Genomic DNA, 27,364 nt, shown 5'->3' with positions numbered 1-27,364 from the left:
TACTCCAGAAGGTTTGCTCCGAAATCTCCGTAACACATATCATAATATCACATCATAAGATCAGAATATACATATACACATATATGGTTCGGCGAACCATGAACACATCATAACACCGTAACACATCATACTCCGGAATACATATATGGCACCCGGCCCTCAAGCAAGGGACCCGACGAACCATGCGCACGAGATATACTGGCCCGGGACCTGGCGAACGATGTAATAATAGTATGGACGAGCAGAGTAGTGAGAAACCATATATGCACATAAATCAAGACTCGATGGATATGTATACTTACCGACCCCTGAAGTCTCAGAAACACGTTTCGGGTCAATCGGAATTAGTATACGAAAGTTATGAGCTTTTGAAGTACATAACGTTCTATAAGCGTTTCAGATGCCATTTTTGGAAAATCAAAGCCATAATCAAGTCAAAAATCTTTTGGATATCGTTATGGTTCAGATCAAATAGAACTTTTTGAATCTTATGTACATATCAAAACATTTCAAAGGCTCGATGGAGCAATCGAATGTGTTAACATTTGGAAGGTCAAAACTATAGTCATATAATTTGTTTCTCGAATGCTATTCGGAACATTTTGGCCAAACTTCGAACATCATAGATACACATCATCGAACATCATGGATACATATCAAAACCATATGGAACAGCTTATGGGAAAGTCAAGACCGTTATCCATCCTAGTGGCTCTAGGAATAAGAATCTTTCTGAAGTCATACGTATACGTCATATATTTATTTCATAAGGATCATGCCAAAGAAGAAAAGGTTAAGCCTTACATACCTGCTCCACGTCCTATTAGCTACGTTTATTTGCCCAAGCTCGTTAGTCTACAATCAAGGAGATTTAATTAGTCATCAGACATATTGTCACATACTTATCTTAATCTTTCAAGTAAATTCACTTATAATCTTCCGAAATTTCGGCAGCATTTCCCTTGTAAATACACCATCCCCGAGAATCTAACTCGGCCAAATCAACAATCACAATCCGAGAATTCAACTCGGCCAAATTATTAACAACATTACCAACAATCATATTAACAACTTCAACAATCAATCCCAAAATATATTCTAACATCAACAACTCTTGTCACCCAATTCACGGCATTTCATTGATATCAAATTTAATCACATATATTCAAATTAACACCAATGATCCTACATTAAAATATTAATCCGACATCATTCTCACATGATTCCAAAATGCTTCTAACAATTCACATAATATTCAAACAACCCAATCAACATTTTTACTTCATCCGAAACCTTTCAAATTCAACAAGAACAATGGCGACACATTTCCTTCTTTCAAGTTCATGAATTATACCTACAGTTCTCACACTAACAACATTATTCTCATAATTACATAAAACCATATAAAAATCACAGAAATTCCTACAACCAATTTCCATGCCAACTTGAACCATTAGTCTCTCATTTGCACCATAGAGTCCACAACAACACAACTAACATATTAAATAAAATTAATTCACCACTCCTCCACCATTCAACAACCACACGGCCACCATTCAACACACACACCCACACGGACACACACAACACAAACTATTTCTATGATTTTCATTAAATTCTACTTACTACAACATATATAAACCTTCCATAACATATAAAAGAATATGAATTCTTTCCTTTTTCCTCAACTTTCCACTTGACTAGAATCTTGAACGTGCCACCAAGAGTGGTTTTCTTGCTTCAATAATTATACCACGTTAAAGAGGACCCTTGGATTAGTAAGAATACTAGAAGAATCAATTTTTTGAATCAAGGATTGAAGGATTCAATTTTTTTTCTCTCTTTTTCCTCTTGGCCGAAAATCCTCTCTCTTTCTCTCAAGTCTTGCTTTTTCTTGAAAGTTCTTAAATGAGATGATAATGTAGTGGCCATCCCTTTTTATTTATTGAATTTAAATTCTACTTGGGCCTTGGCCCAGTTCTCCTATGGCCGGCCCCTTTTGGGCCTCTTTTTTTTTCCAAGCCCAATTACTTATGGCTAATATTTTGTAGTTCATGAGACCATTTTCCAAATTTTTAATTTTTCCCTTAGCCTTCCTCAATATTTCCGCATCAATGTTTTTCATGAACAACATATATATTAAATAAAATCAAAATATTTCCTTATCTCTTACTAGTCACAATTATCTCAAATTATCCGAATGTGCAAATTACGGGATATAACAATATGAGTGTTGGGGTATTTCTATTCATAAGTTCGAATGTGATTCATGATTCTTATTCACTTCTTGATGTTAGAACTCTTAAAATAATGGAGCTTGCCTCTCAAGTTTTCCATACGTTGGATGGTAGTCGGTATATATAAGCTCCCATTCTGAGAAACTCTACGACGACTAACGTCATTGACTTCCCTAAGCTATTTCCTATTAACTCGATATATGTCTATGATTCCTGAGGCTCTATTTGATATAGTCCATAGTGACATTTAAAGGATACTCAACATGACTATCGCCTTTGATACTCGAGTGTTAGATATTCTACTTATTCTATTGAGTCTCAGATGATGATTTAGTTGCATATTGTTACTCCTGATATTCTACTCGTGCATACTGTTATTGTATCATTCATCGAGTCCCGGGCCGGGTATGTTCTTGTGCACAGTTTCGCTGCATTGTTCACCGAGTCCCTCACTAGAGGGCCGGGTACTGTATATGTATATGGTGATATGATGATATGATTATGGCATCGAGTCCCACGATGGGCCGGGTATGGTATATGTGTACACGACTTTATTCACCGAGTCCCATAATGGGTCGGGTACGGTATATGTCTATGATGATATGATAATAGGATGATATGATGAAATGATAATACGATTTTATTCACCGAGTCCCATAATTGGCCGGGTACGGTATATGATAATGATATGCATGATTTTGTTTCGTAAGGCACATGTACAGTGATTTCTTGATTATCATACTTGTCTCCTGGAATCTATACTTCAGTTATGATCTTTCTTATTGTATTTCATGCTTTATATACTCAGTACAAATCTTGTGCTGACCCCCTCTTCTTCGGGGGGCTGCGTTTCATGCCCGCTGGTACAGATACTCGCTTTGGTGATCCTACAGCTTAGGACTCTTACTCAGCTGTCTTAGAGTGCTCCATTGTTCCGGAGCCTAGACTTTTGGTACAGATCCTTTTGAAGTATATATATGTTTATCCAGGGGTACGGCGGGGCCCTGTCCCTTCATATGTCACTGTTGATACTCTTAGAGGTCTGTAGACATATATGTGGGTTGTCTACAGATGTTGTTTGGATATGTTAGCATGACTTATACTTGGGAAGTTCCCGTACGTGGTGGCAGCCTTGTCGGCTTGCATATACATATATTTTGGGATGTTGTATGTAGTAGCAGCCTTGTCGGCGTGCATATGTATTTTGGGATGTTCCCGTATGTAGTGGCAGCCTTGTCGGCTTGCGTATTATGTCATGCTTGATTGATTGTGACTCCTCAGGAGACAGGTTACCATGATATATATATGTGACAGTTCTGAGACGACGTTTTGCTTTACAAGTTTCTATATTATGTTAGTTTTGGGTTGATTATAGCTAACAGGTACGTATACGAGTGTCCAGCTCGGGCACTAGTCACGGCCTACGGAGTTGGGTCGTGACACCTTCGCCTCAACTGGTAGAGATAGAATAGAAGCCGAAGTCCACAAAGTCTTGAGATTTTGAAAGATCTCTTCACAATCATCAGACCACTGAAAGGGCACATTCTTTTGAGTCACATGAGTTAAATGGAAAGCATTCGAAGAAAAACCCTTCACAAACAGACGATAACAACTGGCGAGACTCATAAACTCCAGATTTCGGTCATTGAAGTAGGCCTAGCCCAATCTCAGACTACCTCAATTGTTACACCTATTAAAATTTCATGTTGTCGTGCGGTGAATAAACTAACGCAAGTTAAGGTGTATATGATACCCTACAAGTAAGAAGGGATGCTTAATGATTCTAATTAAGATTCCAAAGACATTTGAGGTAAGAGGAGAAGGCTCGTTGGAGAAAGTTAAGATGGATAGTGCCTTACTCCATGTACAAATGTAGCAGCAGGTATTCCTGAAAATTTACGGGGTTAGAAGTTGAACAAATCAAATTGACGGAATCTGAACCGAATCGGGAAAACCTGCATACACCAGACAACGTCGACGGGCTGTCGACATGTCGATAGACCATCAAAATGCCTCGTCAATAGGTTCCTGCAAGCTTAAATTTGCATGCGCAATTCGACAGGCAAGTCGACGGATCGTCCACACATCGACGGGACCGTTGACCCGACCGTCGAACCACCTTTCTGGAATATTACAGTCCCAACTATAAATATTCGGCCTTTGGTCATAATTTTCAAATTTCACCTCTCTCCAAGTCCTAAAAATTCTAGAATACTCTCCACATCATATTATCACAAATCCAAGAGGAATTGAAGTGTAAGCACCAAGATATTATGAGAATCAAGTGCAAGGATGTTCACTGGAGCTTGTGGAAGCCAAGAATCTCTTTGGATTGAAGCTAGGGTTTTTCCCAAGTGAAATATTTTCATCCAAGGACCATTCCAACATCATGAAAGGTAAGTCTTATAATCAATTCATGTTATTTAGAATATTGAGGGGTTGAAAGACTTGGATTATAGAAGAAAATAGAATATGGAGCTCAAATGTGATAATAGTGGTATTCTTGAATAGTAGTTGACATGAATCATAATAGTTGAGATGGTATGAGTAAAATATTGTTATAAATGATATTCCACTGTGGGTGGTTTTTTCGGGATTGCCCGTTGGATATTGGTCTAGTGAGGCTCTGAGCAAGGCTGCTAGTGTTGTGGGTCGACCATTATACACTGATAAATTTACAGCAGACATGAATAGAATATCATATGCTCTTGTACTTGTTGAAGTGGATGTCTCACAACCATTGCTTGAGTCCCTTGAAATGGAGACTCCTGCTGACAGTTTCCATCATCCAATAGAATATGACTAGAAGCCAAAATTTGGCACTGTTTGCTTGAGATATAGGCACCTAAAAGATGACTGTTGGGTTGATGGAGGGGAGGACCAGGAGAAGGAGGAGTTTCAGGACATACCTAAGAAGAGAAGAAGGAATAGAAGGAGAAGGAGGAAATGGAGACAAGACTGGCAGGCAAAGGAGGACCAAACCACTGAAGCTGTTGTTGTGCATAATGATGTATCAAGAGCTAACAGTCCCGCAGCTTAGGCCAATATAAGTTTAGTCGATGCTACAGGTAGGACTTCAAATGTGCTTGCTGCTACTCCTATTAACACTGCAAATAGATTTGATGGTCTACAAGTCCCTGATACTAGCCAGACTGGTGCAACTGCACCTGTTAGAAACCCTCCATGATTATATCAACATGGAATATCAGGGGGCTCAACCAACCCTTGAAGCAAAAGGAGCTGAAGCTCTCTTTGCAAAAGAATATGATTGAACCGTTTGGTTGTTTAGAATCAAGGGTAAGAGAGAATAAAGCTCAGAACATACTAAGCAAAGTTAGTAGTGGATGGAGTACTGTGTGCAACTATCCAATGGCCCCAAATGGTAGGATTTGGCTCTTTTGGAAGCCTTACCTACAGGTCCAGGTACTGCAGGTCCAAGAACAATTCATCCATTGCAAAGTGGACAATATGACAGATGCTTTCTCTGTATTTGTAACTATTGTGTATGCAAAGATTGAGGCTCAAGAAAGACTAAGGCTGTGGAGTGACTTAACTCAGCTAGGAAATAACATTACTGGAGTTTGGCTGCTGTCTGGTGATTTCAATACTTTGCTCTCTACAGAGGATAGGATGGGCTCCCCTGTGACTGATGCTGAGACAAAAGAATTAAGAGATTGTGTGGATACCTTGCAGTTAACAGCCTTAAAGGCAAAAGGGTGGCATTTCACCTTTTGTAACAAACAGCAACAAGGGGACAGGGTGTACTCTAAAATTGATTGGGCATTGGGGAATTTGATGTGGCTGCAATCATATGGGCACGTGAAGGCAGATTTTCTCAATCCTAGGGCTTCAGATCATTATCCCATATACATTGAGTTTAAACCCCATGTTAATATCCACCCCAAACCATTCAAACTCTTTAAAATAGTGGTAGAACACCCAGATTTCAAACACATTTTGGAGTCTGTATGGTCAAGGCAGTACAATGGCACTAGATTGTTTCAGCTATGGCATAAGCTGAAGGATTTGAAAATTGCATTGAGGGACCTCAACACTCATATGACGTCTTATAGCAAGAAATTTCAACAGTCTAGACAAAGTTTAGATGTGATACAATCTCAATTGGAAAACTTACCAATGCAGCAAGCTTTGATAGATAAAGAGAAAAAGCTCTCAGGGGACATACAGAAATGGAGTTATATTGAGGAGAAGGCACTTAGACAAAAGTCTAGAGCCACCTGCATAAATTGTGGTGATGCTAATACCAAATACTTCCATGCTCAGTGGAAGATTAGGTCTAGTAGGAACTCTATAACTTCCATCTATGACACTACAGGGAATAAGATCACGGATCCAAAACTCATTGAAGCTGAGTGTATCTCCTTTTTCTCCAACCTTATGGGGTCAACGGCTGAGGAGTTGCCATGTCCAAACTCAGAAATTATCCAAAGAGGGCCATGCTTATCACACCAGCAGAAATGCACACTAATTCAGACTGTCATAGAGATGGAAATCTTCAATGATGTGAAGGACATGCCTAGTGATAAATCCCCAGGTGTTGATGGTTATCCAGTGGAGTTCTTTACTCAGAATTGGGACCTGGTCAAACATGATGTGGTGCAGGCGGTGAAGGAATTTTTCCTCCCTGGTAAGCTCTTAAAAGCTTTTAGTTGTACTGCTGTAACTTTGGTTCCAAAGATAAATGCCCCTACCCAAGTAAAGGATTACAGGCCAATTTCTTGCTGTTCAACAGTGTACAAGATCATTACCAAGATATTGACTAATAGAATGAAAAGTGTAATCAATTCAATTGTGATCTCAGCCCAATCAGCTTTCATAGAGGGTAGGAGTATCATTGACAACATTTTGTTTAGTCATGAAGTTTTAAAATGGTATTCTAGGAAAGGATTATCTCCAAGATGTGTAATGAAAGTTTACCTTAGGAAGGCCTATGACTCTATAGAATGGTGTTTCTTAAGAAGGATTTGATTTGGGTTTCCCACATATGTTTATAGAATGGATCATGGAATGCATCTCCACAGTCTAATACTCTCTTGTCATAAATGGGGGTCTTACAAAACCTTTCCAGGGGAAAAAGGGAATAAGGCAAGGGGATCCTATGTGCCCTTACCTTTTTGTTATTGCTATGGAATACCTCCAGAGAGAGTTAAATGTGCTAGCTGATAACAAGCAGTTTCAATTCCATCCTAGGTGTAAAAAGCTAAAAGTTATGCATGTTTGTTTTGTGGATGATCTATTAATGTTTTGCAAAGCTAAGTTGAACTCAATTAAACTTCTACACGAAGCCTTCTTAAGATTCTCAGCTATCTCTGGGCTTCAAGCCAACACTGAAAAAAGCTCAATATACATGTCTGGGGTCAATGATCAGTTAAAGCAGGAGATATTGACTCATCTTGGATACTGTGAAGGAACTCTACCATTCAAGTACTTAGGAGTCCTTCTATCATCGAAGAAGTTAATAGTGGCTCAATGTATGCCCCTTGTGGAGAATATTACAGATAGAGTGAAGTGCTGGTCTGCTAAGCTCTTGTCCTAAGCTGGGAGACTGCAATTAATAAAAGCTGTTTTATTTGGGGTCCAAACCTACTGGGCTCAAGTTTTTATTCTTCCCAAGAGGATTATGAAATTGATAGATATGGTCTGTAGAACATTCCTCTGGACTGGTGCTGCTGTATTGTCCAAAAGAGCCCTTGTATCATTGGAAAAATTTTGTCAACCAAAGGCAGCAGGGGGTTTGAATGTATTGCACCTTATCACCTGGAATAGAGCAGCAGTGTTGAAACAATTATGGGCTATTGCTGAAAAGAAACATTGTCTGTGGATTAAATGGGTAAATGGCTATTATATGAAGAACTGCACCATTCCTAACAATGCAACATGGGTTGTACTAAATATATTGGAAGCAAGAAGGTATATTCTACAAGCACCTACACTACAAGGGGACCTGATTACAAGATTTCAATCGATGGTTCATGCTAAAAAATATTCCATCAAGCAAATGTATCTTGCTTTGCTACCATGCTATCCTCGAGTCCCTTGGAAAAGTCTGTCCCTACATCCTTCAGTTCATCCTAGACACAAATTTACTGTTATATCCCGCATTTTGCACATTCGGATATTTCAAGATAACCGCGATAAGTTAAGGTGGGGCCCACATGTCGAGATTTTATAAAGGACAAATGAAGAGATATATGGGTAGTAGATGTGAAGTTGAGCAAGTCCTAAGAAGGACCCATAAGCCAAAAATGTGTGTAAGCCCTCCAAAAGGACGATCTAAGAAAATGTTTTCGGATGATCCGACTTCGAGGGGCCAAAGCGCTATTATACGTTAAGAATTTGGAAAAAACTCAAAGAATGAAAGTTGTAGATAATTGAATTAGCTTTCCAACCATATGTCGTGGGCCCTCATATGATGTCGGGATCAAACGTTATGGACATTTTAAGAGCAGGACCTTAAGCTGCCAAAAAAAATAGAAAAAAACTCCGCAGGCCCCACATGGGGAGGTCGGTGAAACCGACCTAGGGAGGTTATAAATACCCCCATAAGTCTCATATTTTCAGCATATTAACACTCCAAAAACTTCTAGAAGCCTCTCAAACATCTACCAAATATTATAGTCCGATAAATCAAGAATTTAACAAGATTACGCCAAACTAGTTCGTGAAAGGTGATTATTCTTGCTTCTACTTACTCTTGGTGTTGGAAAAAGGTTGATGTGGCTGAGTTTCTTCAAATATGAGGTATGTTTTTCATCCCATATCTTGTGTTGAGTTTATTTGAAGGTCTAGCAAGCTTTAAAAATGAAAATAGTTATGGAGAAAAGGTCATAAAGTGTTGTCTTGAAGTTGTTGTGTTACGGGCTATTTTGAACATGTTGTGGACGTGTGGATGGACTGATTTATGCATATAAAAACGGTATCTAACATTGTTTGTGTGTTGATGAGATTATACTCCTGGATTGGGATGGAAGAAAGTGTGTGTTGTTGTATGTTGAAAAACATCGTGTGGGATGTTTATGGAATATTTTGGTATGAATAATAGTGTTGTTGATGTTGGTATTATTGTTGTTATTGATTGGTTGCTGAATTGTAATTTTGGGCTAGGCATATAAACAGGGGAGATGCTGCCGAAATTTCGGCAGATCATAAGTGAATTTATTTGAAAGACTAAGACAAGTGTGTGTGGTAATGAATCTAATGATTGCGTCAATCTTCTTGAATGTAGACTAGCGGTAGCAAGCTTAGAAAATTAAGCGTAGCTAATAGGACGCGGAACAGGTATGTTAAGGCTCGTCCCTTTCTTTCAAAGGCATGATCCCGAGGTTATGATTTCATAAGTGATTCCACATTTTCCTTGTTTTCAAAAGTTAGTTGTTTATGACTCTAAGGCATGATTCTTTTCCTGATAAACCGTAAATGTTCTTCCAAAAATGTCTATATTCTTCCAAAACAAAGGTTTATGATTTTGTAAGCTTTTATGATTATGACGACGGACATGTTTTTGTAATGAAAACGATGTTGTCAAAGATGAGAATATGTCTATGATGATTATGATGAATATGGTGTCATGGTTGAAAATCTCAAGTTATGGATTCAATATGAATATGAGAATATAGAGTTAGTTCTTGATCCTCAACTTTATTCCTTGAATATGACTCTACTTTCTAAAGACTTCAAGAATATAAGTTGACGCCTTATGAGGTTTATGATCTTATTATATGTTTTCTCTTAATACTATTATTCATTGATAGTCTCGCCTTATAGTACTAGTTCCTTCAAGGCGAGACAAAGCGGCCATGGTTATTCCATAATGTAATCGGAGGTTACCGACCTTACGTCACTCCGATAGATACATGACTTTCTTTGGGCTCTCATACATGTTGTTATATGTATATGTATATGGGGAATATGGGGGAAAGGGGACATATGTATATGTATATGGGGGGGGGGGGGGGGGGGAGGGAGATATGTTGCGCTATAAGACGCATTGCCACCTGGTCAGCTGGCGTATTCATCGCGGACGCGGGATGCCCGAGCGCGGGGCATATAAGGGTGGGCCGACGTATTCCGCGCTATATGGGCGACCCGGCGTTTTTCGGCGCTATGACATGTTCTATTTTCTATATATATGAAAAGAAATGTTTTCAAAGGAAGTAAAATATGATATGTATGGATCGGGCTGCACGTTCCGCGGCACTAAGCATGCATGGTACCGCCAAAAAGGCATTCATACATACAGGTTACTCCTTCATCTCATCATATGCTCTATATTTCCTTTGTGTCATTATCCATGCTATGTGTTCCTCACATGTTATTATTCATGCCTTACATACTCAGTACATTGCTCGTACTGACCCCTTTTTCTTCGGGGGCTACATTTCATGCCACGCAGGTACACCCAGATGAGCGGAAGCTAGTATAGAAGACGTTCCAGCGGAGATGGTAGACTCCACTTGTCCTGGAGTGCTGTCGAGTCAGAGTATATGTGCTATGATGTTTTGTTCGAAGTTAGAGACTTTGCAGACAGAGTTGTGGGTATAGTATGTCAGTTCTGTAAACAGATCCATCAGCCGATGTGTCAGTTTGTATTATGATATGAATTCTATATAATTACAGATTTTGTTGGATTTGATAAACAAAGAAAAGCAAAGATTTCTGAAAACCTTAATATGTATTTCATGCTTATTTGATTTAAAAGTCTGGAAAGATCATGTATGAAATAAGAGTCTGTGGGTTCGCTCGGCTCCGAGTATGGGGTCGGGTGCCCATCACACCTTAGTAAGGTCGGGGTGTGACAAAGTGGTATCAAAGCAGGTCGTCCTAGGGGTTGTCTGCAAAGTCGTGTCCAGTAGATTCCTGTTTATGGGTGTGAAGCCGACCACATTTATAAACAGGAGGCTGCCTGGAATCTAGGGATTGTTGACCTTCTTTCTGTCTTGGATCGTGCAATAGAGCCAAGTCACAGGAAAATGGAATCCCTTATATAAGCCTTACGTACGACGGATGAAGGCGAGCGATGCTATGGAAGGTCATAGAGGTAAGTCCTGACGTATTTGTTCGGTTACCTGAAACTGGAAGCACTGGATGGCTGGAATGTGTTATATAGCCGTATATTCTGTGAGGTATTGTCGATATTTGCTGCGAACAGATCTTGAATAGTAGGAATGGTAAAGGAGGTTCTGCCATAATGGGTATGCCTAACAGGAAGAAGCGTGGAAGGGAAATACTGTAAATAGGCAATAAGTGAGATGCGTTGTTTCAGAAAGGTTATGGGTTGGGCATGGCGATGAAGGTGTGATCACTACCATCGGGAATCTGGAAATCCAGGACGAAAGATAGTTATGTACATAAGCGAAAGGTGAAGGTTGGGGGCCGAAAAGGGTAACATAGTAATTGTAAAGGAGAAAGACGTGTTACGAGAGTGTCTCAGAACCTGTAAGACCTCGACTCGCTCCGGATCATGTAATAAAGGTCGTGCGAGGAAGTGGACGCGATTATATCAGCATTAAGGCATCGGATTTCATCAAATTTTCAAGGTTAAGCGTGCTAAGGTGGGAGCAATTTCAGGATGGGTGACCCCCTGGGAAGTATGCCAGAAATTCTACATATCCATACATAAGAGACAAGTGAGAAGCTAGAGTAACCTAAGGGAAACTAGGGTATACGGAGTGGCTGGAAACTTTAAGAAGACGCGTAGGATGAGGCAGACTAGACTGGTGAAGAGACGGGAAGTGCATCACAGCTTTGGAATCAGGATAGGCTTGAATAACGTTTGGAAGTATTTTGCGGGCTAGTTGATAGTAAATGTATATATATGAATGCGTAAGATATCCCACATATGATTGTATCGGTGGGCATGTGAGTTCCAACAACCGGCGCTACGGTAAGGAAGGCATTAATCACGTAAGGGTACCGGAGATCGGGTGACAGCAAGAATAAATGATAAGTGTTACAAGGTAAATTGATGTCATTTTCACTGCAGGTTAAGATTGGAAGGTTTTAATACAACGATACTTGGAAAAGAAAGAGAGTGAGTAGATGGAAAACAAGAGATCAAAGTGTCGGAAGAAGGGGAAAGGTAAGAAAACTCAGTAAGGGAAGCCCCTGAGAGAAACTACCGACAAGGTACGAAACTATTTGGGTAAGAACTCAAAGTAGGCATGTAAAAAGGGATAGAGTGTGGTAAAAGGAAACAGGAGAGGAGTGTGTGAGGCTTGAGAACTAATTTCAATAAGTAGGTCTAAAGGAATAGTGACCACGACAAGGAACGAGAGGTAAGAGGAAGAATGCTTAGGCCTTGCGACGGTGTTAGGAGACTTAGGCCCTTAAAGGGAATATAAAGGAATAAAAATGTGCAGCTGAATTAATGTAGTTGCCTCGGACATGAAGGGGGACTTTTGTCGAAAGAATGACTCAAGAATAGAACGGACTTGCGACTTTAAAGTAAAAATTTCATTAACTTCAGGGCTGATGCCACAAATGGCAAAAGGGGAAAGATGCTCGAGTAGGAAGAAACCCAAGAAAGGTTAAGGATAAAAATAGAAAAGGTATACAAATGGGTTGACCAAAGGGAGAAGAGAGCGTTTGGCGCAAGGCAATTGGAAAATCTCTAACCATAGGAGTAAAGAGAATACTTTAATGAGGTAATGGTAGGAACCCGAGTACGCACCAAGGAAAGAATAAGGATAATGGGTCGACATTGTTGATTTGGAAATTAATGGTATGGAATGAGAATTCAAGCGAGGCCTGAAAGATTTGATCTTGGAGAAAATGGAATGAAATGCAAGAAACGTGCGAGGGAGACCGCTCGGTCATAACATCATAAATATAGTTAAAGGTTCGATGAACGAGGATAAAGGGAATGTAATGTCACGACCCAACCCCGTAGGCCGTGACTAGTGCCCGAGTTGGACACTCATATTATCTGTTAACTGTAGTCATTTGCAATTAGCATGTCATGATCTCATTGGTACATAAAACGGGTAGGACGTTATTTTAAAGCTGTCAAGTTTTGTATGTCTTAGACACCTGTCTCCTGAGGAGTTGCACTTTTTAAACAACAACATATATATATATATATATATATATATTCCTACGCAAGCCGACAAGGCTTCCACGATATACAAAATAATAAACATACATATATATGCAAGCCGACAAGGCTGCCATTACGAATGGGTACGCCCCAAACATAAGTCATAGACATAAAACGCATCAACAACTACAAACAGACCCACACCGATGTCCACAGACCTCTAAGAGTAATGACCGTATCATATGGCGGGACAGGGCCCCGCCGTACCCAAACAAACACATATGAATACAACATAAGGGAGTTATACCACAAGCTAGGCTTCGGAACAAGGGAGCAGTCCAAAATAGCTGAATAGGTATCCTAAGCTGGCGGATCTCCGAAACGAGCGTCTGTACCTGCGGGCATGAACGCAGCCCCCCGAAGAAAGGGGGTCAGTACGGAATATGTACTGAGCATGTAAAGCTTGAAACATAGTAATAGACTTATATTGAGACAAGGTATATAGGACTCAGTGCAACAACCAGAATTTCTTAAAAACTTGCCTTTGAACACATTTCGTCTGTATCATTCTCATATCTGTGTTATTATAGAGTTTTGTAATCAAAGATGCATAATCATTCCGTATATAACATATATAACGTGTCCCGGCCCTTTAATGAGGGACTCGGTAATTAAAATCATATCACCATAAACATAAACACATACGTGTCCCGGCCCTTTAATGAGGGACTCGGTAATAAGGAATATATGCCCTCCTGGCCACCGTTTCCATGTCATCATATCATTATATCACCATATCATCATGTCATCATATATATATATATATAACGTGTCCCGGCCCTTTAATGCGGGACTCGGTAATAATATAGTAAACATGCACACGAAAACGTATCCTGGCTCGGGACTCATTGAAGGATATAACGGTAAGCACGAGCAGAATAATAAGCAACCACATATATGCAATTCATCTTTTTGGACTCAATGGATAAGCAACTAACCAGCTCTAAAGTGTTAAAATAATATTCATTTTCAGGTCATTTCAAGTCTCATAACAACCTATTACAAGAAACGTTTCAGATTTCATGTACATATATCACTTTAATTTGGTATAGCTTTTGAAAGTCAAGAATGTCTCTAATGGTGCAATCCTTTAGGAATAGGAACTTTCATACATTATTCATTAGTCACTCATATTGTAGGCACATTACAATGGCCTTAATGAAATATAGAATCATAAGTCATGCATGGAACTAGAGAATAGAATTTACCCCAAGGTTCATATCGTTTCATACTTACGTCTAGGACATGCCAAAAGAAAGAAGGAATGGGCTTTACATACCTTTAGCGTTTAGTTGTATTCTAACTCGTACTTGCTGCCCAAAAACACTTATCCTATATCAAGATATGAAGAACTACAATTAGTCTACAAGGGAATTCAATACGTATTTTCACGCTCACAATTCCTTTCTAACATTTAAACGACGTTTCGTTCGCATTCGAACCAACTAGCGTTACAAGCTAACATTGCTAATCGTTCTTTCATATATTAATCAAAACTTGTTTAAACATGACTTAGGGAGCTTGGGAAGTCCCTACACCATTCAAACTGTTTCACACACACGGCTAAACAACACACATAGCATTTCCATTCTCACTTAGCAATTTTCCAGTTTTAACTTGCAACAACAACAACACGTTTAATGACATTACTTTCATGATTCTTGGAACTGTTTTAACCTCGTTTTCATTCCTACAACAGCCCACCATCATTTCAGTTTCAACTTGAATCAATGCACTTTTCTTTCACTAAACGTTTGCAACAAGAATCAACATTCAACACACACAAATTCACTTCTAACATCAAAACTGTCCACGGTTTTGGACTGCCTATACACTTCAACATAATTCATTTATTTAACACCTCAATTCACATATTCAACATGCATACAAGACACCACAATGTCCATAACAACAACAATCCTAATGTGACACAAAACAGTCCCTAAATCTCCCCTAAAACAGTCCCTTTTTCATGGCTACAACCCCCCTCCCACGATTTCATGATTTTTATCCGTTTATCCAACTACAATACATTCAATCCATTCCCAATACATGTTCAAGAAGATAAAGCATGACTTCATTAGAACCTTCAACACACGGCTCATTTTCAATTCAAGAAAAACAGCCCAATATCCAACATGCAACATCACAACCAACTTCTACAATCTTTGTTCATTTACCTATGTTGGTACATATTCAATTCATCAACAATACATGCAAAATGAAATCAATCATAACTTCACCTCACTCACGGCTCACTCTCTACTTCAACTATAACAACAATCCAACAACAACATGCATGAACTATACATTCAAATCATCATTCCACACAAGAACAATAAGCATTCTTACCTTTCAATCTTGTTCTTCACCTTGGCCGAAACTTCAACTCTATTAAGGTGATACACTTCCTTGTTTCTTTTCAACAACTACTACCTATTCGTGTACACTAAATGAGGAGTTGATTTGAGGAAGAAAGCTGATTTTTTTTGGATTGAACTCACCTCACCACTCTCGGCTAGCTCTAGCCGAGAGCTTCTCTTTCTCTCACTATGTATTTCCAACTTGTAAGTGTTGAAATGAGTAGTGGAATGTGGAGTGAATCAGATTTTTCACATTATGTATTCACTCCATATTTTGGCCATGTGTACTACACTAACTTGGGTCAAGAATCTTTGAGCACTCCATTATTCTACACGGCCAACATGGCTTTAAATAATGGGCTGATTTTTTTGTTCCCAATCCCACTTATTAATCTAACCATGGTTATGTTAATCCCCATTTTCCATTAATACATTCATGCCAACGAAATTGTAGGTGAATTGTGACTTGAAACGAAACCGGAAGTTAAAATCTCTACTTCGTATCTTAAGATAGTCTTGTATTTAACTTGTCACGTTTATTTTAAAACGTCCCAATGTATGAAAATATGGGATATAACATCCTCCCCCCCTTTAGAACATTCGTCCTCGAATGTCGATTTTATCCCGTTGGATTCTATAAGAGTTTTGGGGAGGGTTTTCCTTATTGCTAACATATAAATTGAGTAGACAATTAACACAATCAAGCAAGGGAGTTTAAATTACCTGTAGATGTGGAAAACAAGTGAGGATATTTCTTTTCATCTCCTCCTCAGCCTCCCAAGTCATCTCCTCCCTATTATTGTTCCGCCACAACACTTTAACCGACGCCACATCTTTTGTTCGTAACCTCCTGATTTGTCGATCAAGTATGGCAATAGGTTGTTCTTCGTATGATAGCTCCTCAGTTACCTGAATATCATCTGGAGGGAACACCCTGGAAGGATCGCCTATATACTTCCGAAGCATTGACACATGGAAGACCGGATGTACTGCTTCTAAATCTGCTAGTAGATCTAACTCGTAGGCAACGTGGCCTACCTTACGGATAACCTGGTAAGGTCCAATGTATCTCGGGCTCAACTTCCCTTTCTTGCCGAATCTCATAACACCCTTCATGGGTGACACTTTCAAGAACACCCAATCGCCAACCTGAAATTCCAAGTGTCGACGTCGATTATCTGCATATGCCTTCTGCCGACTCTGAGCTGTCAGTAATCTTTCCTGAATAAGTTTCACCTTATCAACAGCCTGCTAAACCATATCTGGTCCTATCAGCTTAGTCTCGCCAACATCAAACCAGCCTATAGGGGATCTGCATTTCCTGCCATACAGGGCTTCGTACGGTGCCATCTGAATGCTAGAGTGGTAACTGTTATTATAAGAAAACTCGATAAGTGGCAAGTGATCATCCCAGCTGCCCCTAAAATCAATGACACAGGCCCGTAACATATCCTGTAGCGTCTGGATGGTACGCTCGGCCTGCCCGTCAGTCTGAGGATGAAATGCGGTGCTGAGACTCACTTGCGTCCCCAATCCCTCCTGGAAGGATCTCCAGAAGTTAGCTGTAAACTGGGCCCCTCTATCTGAGATAATCGCTGTGGGATCTCTATAAAGTCTCACTATCTCCTTAAGATTCAATCGGGCATAATCCTCAGCTGAGTACGCAGTCCTGACTAGAAGAAAGTCGGCTGATTTTGTCAATCTATCAACAATAACCCAGATAGAGTCATACTTCCGCGGGGTGCGAGGGAAACCTGTGACGAAATCCATATTAATTACCTCCCATTTCCAGGTTGGAATTTCCATCTCGTGCAATATCCCTCCAGGTTTCTGGTGCTCTATCTTGACCTGCTGGCAATTCGGACACTGAGCCACGAATTCTGCTATGTCCTTTTTCATACCATCCCACCAGTACAAACACCTAAGATCATGATACATTTTTGTCGATCCCGGGTGAATAAAATAACGAGCACAGTGTGCTTCCCCCATTACCTGCTGCCGTAACCCTGCAACCTCAGGTACACATAATCTGTCTCTGTATCGTAGTACTCCATCGGCTGACATCTTAAATGGGGTCTCCTCCTTCTGACGTGTTGTATCTCTATAATGTACCAGAACAGGGTCCTCATGTTGACGCTTCTTTAACTCTTCTACAATAGAGGACTCAGCAACACCTCGCACCAAAACGCTACCATTATCAGAATCAGCCAAACGAACTCCAAGACTAGCTAGCTGGTGAATGTCACGGACTACCTCTTTCGTTCCTGGCTGTACGCCTGCCAAACTAGCCATAGATTTACGGCTGAGTGCATCTGCTACAACATTAGCCTTCCCTGGGTGATATAGAATATCGACATCATAATCTTTCAGCAACTCCAGCCATCTCCTTTGCCGCAAATTCAGCTCCTTCTGCTTAAAGATATACTGGAGACTTTTATGATCTGTATAAATATCAACATGCACGCCATATAGGTAATGTCTCCATATCTTCAAAGCATGTATCACCGCTGCCAACTCCAGGTCATGTGTAGGATAATTTCTTTCGTGCTTCCTGAGCTGTCGGGAGGCATAGGCTATAACTCTGCTGTGCTGCATCAACACGCAACCCAACCCAACACCGGAAGCATCACAATAAACAACATAGCCATTTGGCCCTTCAGGAAGAGTTAGGACTGGAGTTGTAGTCAACTTATCTTTCAATAATTGGAAACTCCGTTCACAAGCATCGGTCCACTGGAATTTGGTTGCTTTCTGTGTTAGCCTTGTCAAAGGCGCTGAAATAGAAGCAAACTTTTCTACAAATCTCCTGTAATACCCTGCCAGCCCTAGAAAGCTACGTACCTCAGTAGGCGACGTCGGTCTAGGCCAAGTTTTGACGGCCTCAATTTTCTGCGAGTCTACCCGAATACCATCTGCTCCAACAATATGCCCCAGAAATGCTACTGAAGTCAACTAGAACTCACATTTAGAGAACTTAGCATATAATTTCTGATTCTGGAGGACCTTAAGTACAGTCCTCAAGTGATCTGCATGCTCTTCTTCCGATCGTGAATAGACCAGAATATCATCAATAAATACAATCACGAACAAGTCAAGGAATGGCTTAAACACCCTGTTCATCAAGTCGATAAACACTGCTGGAGCATTGGTCAGCCCAAAAGACATCACTTTAAACTCATAATGCCCGTATCGGGTCCTGAACGCAGTCTTCGGAATGTCTGCTTCCTTTACCCGCACCTGGTGATAACCTGACCGCAAGTCTATCTTTGAAAAACACTTAGCACCCTGCAACTGGTCAAATAAATCATCAATCCTGGGGAGGGGATATATGTTCTTTATGGTGACTTTGTTCAGCTGCCTATAATCGATGCACATTCGCAGCGACCCATCCTTCTTTCGTACAAATAACACTGGTGCTCCCCAAGGTGATGTACTGGGCCTAATGAATCCCTTCTCTAGTAAATCTCTCAGTTGCTCCTTCAATTCTCTCAATTCTGAGGGTGCCATTCTGTAAGGAGGAATAGATATCGGCCGAGTGTCTGGCAATACATCTATAGTGAACTCTATCTCACGTTCAGGAGGAAGGCCTGGAAGTTCATCTGGGAATACACCTGGAAATTCATTAACTACTAGGACAGATTGAAGAGTCGATGTTTCTGCTTTTAAGTCATGCACACGAACCAGATGATAAATATAGCCCTTTCTAACCATTTTCCTTGCCTTGAGGTATGAAATAAACTTACCCCTCGGCGATGCTGTATTCCCCCTCCATTCTATAATTGGTTCCCCTGGGAACTGAAACCAAACTACTTTGCCTCCACAATCAACGTTAGCATAGCACGAAGCCAACCAATCCATCCCCATAATAACATCGAACTCAGTCATATCTAGCTCTATCAAATCCGCTTTGGTGCAGCGATTACATATGACCACCGAACAATCTTTATATACTAGCTTTGCTAAGACAAAATCCCCTACTGGTGTAGCCACCTCAAATGGTTCTATAGATTCAGATTTTATCCCAATTTTACTAGCAACAAAAGGGGAAATATATGATAATGTGGAGCCTGGATCTATCAATGCATAAAAGTCTCGGGAGAAAATCGATAGTATACCTGTGACCATATTTGGCGACGCTTCCTGATCCTACCTGCTGGCTAAAGCATATAGGCGGTTTGAAGGACCGTCAGAATTGGAAGCCCCTCCACGGCCTCTGCCACGGCCTGCTGGTGTCGGAATACCTTACCCCATAGGGCGCATAGCAACTGAAGAAGAAGAAGAACCCGCGATAGACCCCGTAGACTGAGCTGGGCCACCTGCACTACCTCCAAATCGACACTCCCTCATAGTATGGCCCTGACGGCCACAAGTGAAACAAGCACCAGTCATGAAACGGCATTCCCCTGGATGGCGTCTGCCACATCGAGGACACGGGGGTATAGGTGGTCTCATCTGGCCTGAATTCCTGTGCGTCTGGAACCCTGAAGTCATGGAGCTTTGACCGGCTCCCGAATACCCCGTGCTATCAAACCTCCTACCAGTAAATCGTGAAGGTGCACTCCGTGCCGGCTGGGAAGGATATCGACTATACTGTTGTTGGGGCTGCCTGCCCCAAAAGTCGCCAGAATAGTACCCCGCTGATCTAGCCCTCTTATACTGACCCCTTTCTTGCTCCCTATCAAATCGGCGCCCTCTCTGTCGATCCTCAACCCCCTGTGCATATGCCTGCACTCGGGCGATATCTATACCGGGCTGGGAAGCCATTGCCATACAACTACCAATCAAGTAATTATCCAGCCCCATTACGTAACGATGTACCCTATCTTCCATGTCAGCTACCATAGCGGGCGCGTACCTAGCCAGTGAATCAAACTCGAGGCTATAATCTCGAACACTTCTACCATTCTGCTTCAGGTGTATAAATCTGTCAACTCTGGCTCGCCTCATCTCTGGAGGTAGGAAATGACCCAGAAAAGCCTCTACGAACTCGTTCCATACTGCTGGTGGAGCATCCTCACCCCTGGCCAACTCCCAGGACTCATACCAATTTACTGCTATATCACGCAACTGATATGAAGCCAATTCAACCGACTCAGTTTCGGAAGCCTTAGTCACCCGCAACGTACGCAGCATCTGTCGAATAAACTCCTGTGGATCCTCTGCGGGCTTTGACCCATAGAACTCTGGGGGTTTACAAGTCAGAAAATCACGGACCCTCAAACTGTCGTGTCTATCCGCATAACCACCTTCTAACCCGCGTCTGCGAGCCTGTCCTGATACCAACCTGGTCAATAACTGTACTGCGTCACGCATAGCCCTATCTTCCGCCCCTGGCTGGGGAGCTGGAGGCTCGGGTGCTGGAGCGTCAGGAGCTGGTGGTAATTCTATCTTCTGATCCGCAGCTGCTGCTGCCCTAGGCTCCTCTGATAATGATGGTGTAGCGGAGCTCACTGACTGAAGCCTAATCTCAGGCACATATTGGGAATAAGCTCTAGTGACCCTCCGGGTCCCACTGGTCTCTCCAACTACCGCCTTGCCCTTCTGGGCGGCCGTAGCCTTCTTTGGAGGCATCGCTGTAAACATAACGATCTGTTAGGGAATGATTTATCCTGATAATACAGCTCTATCGCACGATCTAGAATGAGAAAGAAAGATGACATCCTAAATGTCCTGTAGCTTCCTGTTTATAAATGTGGTGCACAACACATCGATAAACAAGACTCTACTCGACACAGTCTGTAGACACTCCGAGGATTGAACCGCTCTGATACCACTTCTGTCACGACCCAACCCCGTAGGCCGTGACTAGTGCCCGAGTTGGACACTCATATTATCTGTTAACTGTAGTCATTTGCAATTAGCATGTCATGATCTCATTTGTACATAAAACGGGTAGGACGTTATTTTAAAGCTGTCAAGTTTTGTATGTCTTAGACACCTGTCTCCTGAGGAGTTGCACTTTTTAAACAACAACATATATATATATATATTCCTACGCAAGCTGACAAGGCTGCCACGATATACAAAATAATAAACATACATATATATGCAAGCCGACAAGGCTGCCATTACGAATGGGTACGCCCCAAACATAAGTCATAGACATAAAACGCATCAACAACTACAAACAGACCCACACCGATGTCCACAGACCTCTAAGAGTAATGACCGTATCATATGGTGGGACAGGGCCCCGCCGTACCCAAACAAACACATATGAATACAACATAAGGGAGTTATACCACAAGCTAGGCTCCGGAACAAGGGAGCAGTCCAAAATAGCTGAATAGGTATCCTAAGCTGGCGGATCTCCGAAACGAGCGTCTGTACCTGCGGGCATGAACGCAGCCCCCCGAAGAAAGGGGGTCAGTACGGAATATGTACTGAGCATGTAAAGCTTGAAACATAGTAATAGACTTATATTGAGACAAGGTATATAGGACTCAGTGCAACAACCAGAATTTCTTAAAACCTTGCCTTTGAACACATTTCGTCTGTATCATTCCGTATATAACATATATAACGTGTCCCGACCCTTTAATGAGGGACTCGGTAATTAAAATCATATCACCATAAACATAAACATATACGTGTCCCGGCCCTTTAATGAGGGACTCGGTAATAAGGAATATATGCCCTCCTGGCCACCGTTTCCATGTCATTATATCATTATATCACCATATCATCATGTCATCATATATATATATATATAACGTGTCCCGGCCCTTTAATGAGGGACTCGGTAATAATATAGTAAACATGCGCACGAAAACGTATCCTGGCCCGGGACTCAGTGAAGGATATAACGGTAAGCACGAGCAGAATAATAAGCAACCACATATATGCAATTCATCTTTTTGGACTCAATGGATAAGCAACTAACCAGCTCTAAAGTGTTAAAATAATATTCATTTTCAGTTCATTTCAAGTCTCATAACAACCTATTACAAGACACGTTTCAGATTTCATGTACATATATCACTTTAATTTGGTGTAGCTTTTGAAAGTCAAGAATGTCTCTAATGGTGCAATCCTTTAGGAATAGGAACTTTCATACATTATTCATTACTCACTCAGATTGTAGGCACATGACAATGGCCTTAATGAAATATAGAATCATAAGTCATGCATGGAACTAGAGAATAGAATTTACCCCAAGGTTCATATCGTTTCATACTTATGTCTAGGACATGCCAAAAGAAAGAAGGAATGGGCTTTACATACCTTTAGCGTTTAGTTGTATTCTAACTCGTACTTGCTGCCCAAAAACACTTATCCTATATCAAGATATGAAGAACTACAATTAGTCTACAAGGGAATTCAATACGTATTTTGACGCTCACAATTCATTTCTAACATTTAAACGACGTTTCGTTCGCATTCGAACCAACTAGCGTTACAAGCTAACATTGCTAATCGTTCTTTCATATATTAATCAAAACTTGTTTAAACATGACTTAGGGAGCTTGGGCAGTCCCTACACCATTCAAACTGTTTCATACACACGGCTAAACAACACACATAGCATTTCCATTCTCACTTAGCAATTTTCCAGTTTTAACTTGCAACAACAACAACACGTTTAATGACATTACTTTCATGATTCTTGGAACTGTTTTAACCTCGTTTTCATTCCTACAACAGCCCACCATCATTTCAGTTTCAACTTGAATCAATGCACTTTACTTTTACTAAACGTTTGCAACAAGAATCAACATTCAACACACGCAAATTCACTTCTAACATCAAAACTGTCCACGGTTTTGGACTGCCTATACACTTCAACATAATTCATTTCTTTAACACCTCAATTCACATATTCAACATGCATACAATACACCACAATGTCCATAACAACAACAATCCAAATATGACACAAAACAGTCCCTAAATCTCCCCTAAAACAGTCCCTTTTTCACGGCTACAACCCCCTTCCCACGATTTCATGATTTTTATCCGTTTATCCAACTACAATACATTCAATCCATTCCCAATACATGTTCAAGAAGATAAAGCATGACTTCATTAGAACCTTCAACACACGGCTCATTTTCAATTCAAGAAAAACAGCCCAATATCCAACATGCAACATCACAACCAACTTCTACAATCTTTGTTCATTTACCTATGTTGGTACATATTCAATTCATCAACAATACATGCAAAATGAAATCAATCATGACTTCACCTCACTCACGGCTCACTCTCTACTTCAACTACAACAACAATCCAACAACAACATGCATGAACTATACATTCAAATCATCATACAACACAAGAACAATAAGCATTCTTACCTTTCAATCTTGTTCTTCACCTTGGCCGAAACTTCAACTCTATTGAGGTGCTACACTTCCTTGTTTCTTTTCAAAAACTACTACCTATTCTTGTACACTAAATGAGGAGTTGATTTGAGGAAGAAAGCTGATTTTTTTTGGATTGAACTCACCTCACCACTCTCGGCTAGCTCTAGCCGAGAGCTTCTCTTTCTCTCACTATGTATTTCCAACTTGTAAGTATTGAAATGAGTAGTGGAATGTGGAGTGAATCAGATTTTTCACATTATGTATTCACTCCATATTTTGGCCATGTGTACTACACTAACTTGGGTCAAGAATCTTTGACCACTCCATTATTCTACACGGCCAACATGGCTTTAAATAATGGGCTGATTTTTTTGTTCCAAATCCCACTTATTAATCTAACCATGGTTAATTTAATCCCTATTTTCCATTAATACTTTCATGCCAACGAAATTGTAGGTGAATTGTGACTCGAAACGAAACCGGAAGTTAAAATCTCTACTTCGTATCTTAAGATAGTCTTGTATTTAACTTGTCGCGTTTATTTTAAAACGTCCCAATGTATGAAAATATGGGATATAACATGTAAACTGTAAGGATTCTATGCTGAGGGCAAAAGTAGTAGGACGTGCGAAAAATATGACGCCCAGCTGCAGCACAAACGCGTAGCTAAGAAGAATTACGAGCAAGTCAGCTAAGCAAGTGAAAGGAAGAATAGTGGATGGAAATGTATGGAAATGTGGACAAAGGGATGACATAGACAGGATGTAAAAGAAAAAAATTTGGGACAAGAAGTTTCGATATGTTATGCACAGAACTGGAAAGAGAGATAAGGAATAAGGTATAAACGAAGACTTCATAAAAGGACTGTTGGCACATAAGGAGCCCCTTAAAGGGGGGGGGGGGGGGGGAGACCATATTATATTAGGCATAAAAAGGAATCACAACAATTTTTAGCGCCATAAAAGGAAATTTATTAGCGGGGCCATATGGAATCGTCAAGTGAAAATTGCGTACCAAAGACATGGTTTCGGTTAAGGTGTGGTAACGGGACAATAACAGAGAAGAAATGACCTGGGAAGGACTCGTGTAGAGACTGAGGAGTTCGATTATGAGGAAAATAGGGTAACAGATAAGGAATGGTCTCGAAGAAAGGATAACTAAAAAAAGGACCCCCCGAAGTGTTACCAGACCCCATAAGATCAGTTGAACATTCGAGGACGAATGTTCTAAAGGGGGGGGGGGGGGGAGGATGTTATATCCCGCATTTTGCACATTCGGATATTTCAAGATAACCGCGATAAGTTAAGGTGGGGCCCACATGTCGGGATTTTATAAAGGACATATGAAGAGATATATGGGTAGCAGATGTGAAGTTGAGCAAGTCCTAAGAAGGACCCATAAGCCAAAAATGTATGTAAGCCCTCCAAAAGGACGATCTAAGAAAACGTTTTCGGATGATCCGACTTCGAGGGGCCAAAGGGCTATTATACGTTCAGAATTTGGCAAAAACTCAAAGAATGAAAGTTGTCGATAATTGAATTAGCTTTCCAACCATAGGTCGTGGGCCCTCATACGATGTCGGGATCAAAAGTTATGGCCATTTTAAGAGCAAGACCTTAAGCTGCCAAAAAAAACAAAAAAAAAACTCTGCAGGCCCCACATGGGGAGGTCGGTGAAACCGACCTAGGGAGGTTATAAATACCCCATAAGACTCATATTATCAGCATATTAACACTCCAAAAACTCCTAGAAGCCTCTCAAACATCTCCCAAATATTATAGTCTGATAAATCAAGAATTTAACAAGATTACGCCAAACTAGTCCGTGAAAGGTGATTATTCTTGCTTCTACTTACGCTTGGTGTTGGAAAAAGGTTGATGTGGCTGAGTTTCTTCAAATATGAGGTATGTTATTCATCCCATCTCTTGTGTTGAGTTTATTTGAAGGTCTAGCAAGCTTTAAAACTGAAAATAGTTATGGAGAAAAGGTCATAAAGTGTTGTGTTGAAGTTCTTGTGTTACGGGCTATTTTGAACATGTTGTGGGCGTGTAGATGGACTGATTTATGCATATAAAAATGGTATCTAACATTGTTGGTGTGTTGATGAGATTATACTCCTGGATTGGGATGGAAGAAAGTGTGTGTTGTTGTTGTATGTTGAAAAACATCGTGTGGGATGTTTATGGAATATGTTGGTATGAATAATAGTGTTGTTGATGTTGGTATTATTTTTGTTGTTGATTGGTTGCCGAATTGTAATTTTGGGCTAGGCATATAAACAGGGGAGATGCTGCCGAAATTTCGGCAGATCATAAGTGAATTTATTTGAAAGATTAAGACAAGTGTGTGTGGTAATGAATCTAATGATTGCGTCAATCTTCTTGAATGTAGACTAGCGGTAGCAAGCTTAGACAATTAAGCGTAGCTAATAGGATGCGGAACAGGTATGTTAAGGCTCGTCCCTTTCTTTCAAAGGCATGATCCCGAGGTTATGATTTTATAAGTGATTCCATATTTTCCTTGTTTTCAAAAGTTAGTTGTTTATGACTCTAAGGCATGATTATTTTCCTGATAAACCGTAAATGTTCTTCCAAAAATGTCTATATTCTTCCAAAACAAGGGTTTATGATTTTGTAAGCTTTTATGATTATGACGACGGACATGTTTTTGTAATGAAAACGATGTTGTCAAAGATGAGAATATGTCTATGATGATTATGATGAATATGGTGTCATGGTTGAAAATCTCAAGTTATGGATTCAATATGAATATGAGAATATAGAGTTAGTTCTTGATCCTCAACTTTATTCCTTGAATATGACTCTACTTTCTAAAGACTTCAAGAATATAAGTTGACGCCTTATGAGGTTTATGATCTTATTATATGTTTTCTCTTAATACTATTCTTCATTGATAGTCTCGCCTTATAGTACTAGTTCCTTCAAGGCGAGACAATGCGGCCATGGTTATTCCATAATGTAATCTGAGGTTACCGACCTTACGTCACTCCGATAGATACATGACTTTCTTTGGGTTCTCATGCATGCTGTTATATGTATATGTATATGAGGGAATATGGGGGAAAAGGGACATATATATATGTATTTGGGGGGGGGGGGGGGAGGGAGATATGTTGCGCTATAAGACGCATTGCCACCTGGTCAGCTGGCGTATTCATCGCGGACGCGGGATGCCCTGACGCGGGACATATAAGGGTGAGCCGACGTATTCGGCGCTATGTGGGCGAGCCGGCGTTGTTCGACGCTATGACATGTTCTATTTTCTATATATATGAAAAGAAATGTTTTCAAAGGAAGTAAAATATGATATGTATGGATCGGG

Source organism: Lycium barbarum, chromosome 2 (genome assembly GCF_019175385.1).
Source record: "Lycium barbarum isolate Lr01 chromosome 2, ASM1917538v2, whole genome shotgun sequence".
In the NCBI taxonomy this organism is placed as follows: domain Eukaryota; kingdom Viridiplantae; phylum Streptophyta; class Magnoliopsida; order Solanales; family Solanaceae; genus Lycium; species Lycium barbarum.
Note: the sequence above shows the minus strand (reverse complement) of the source record.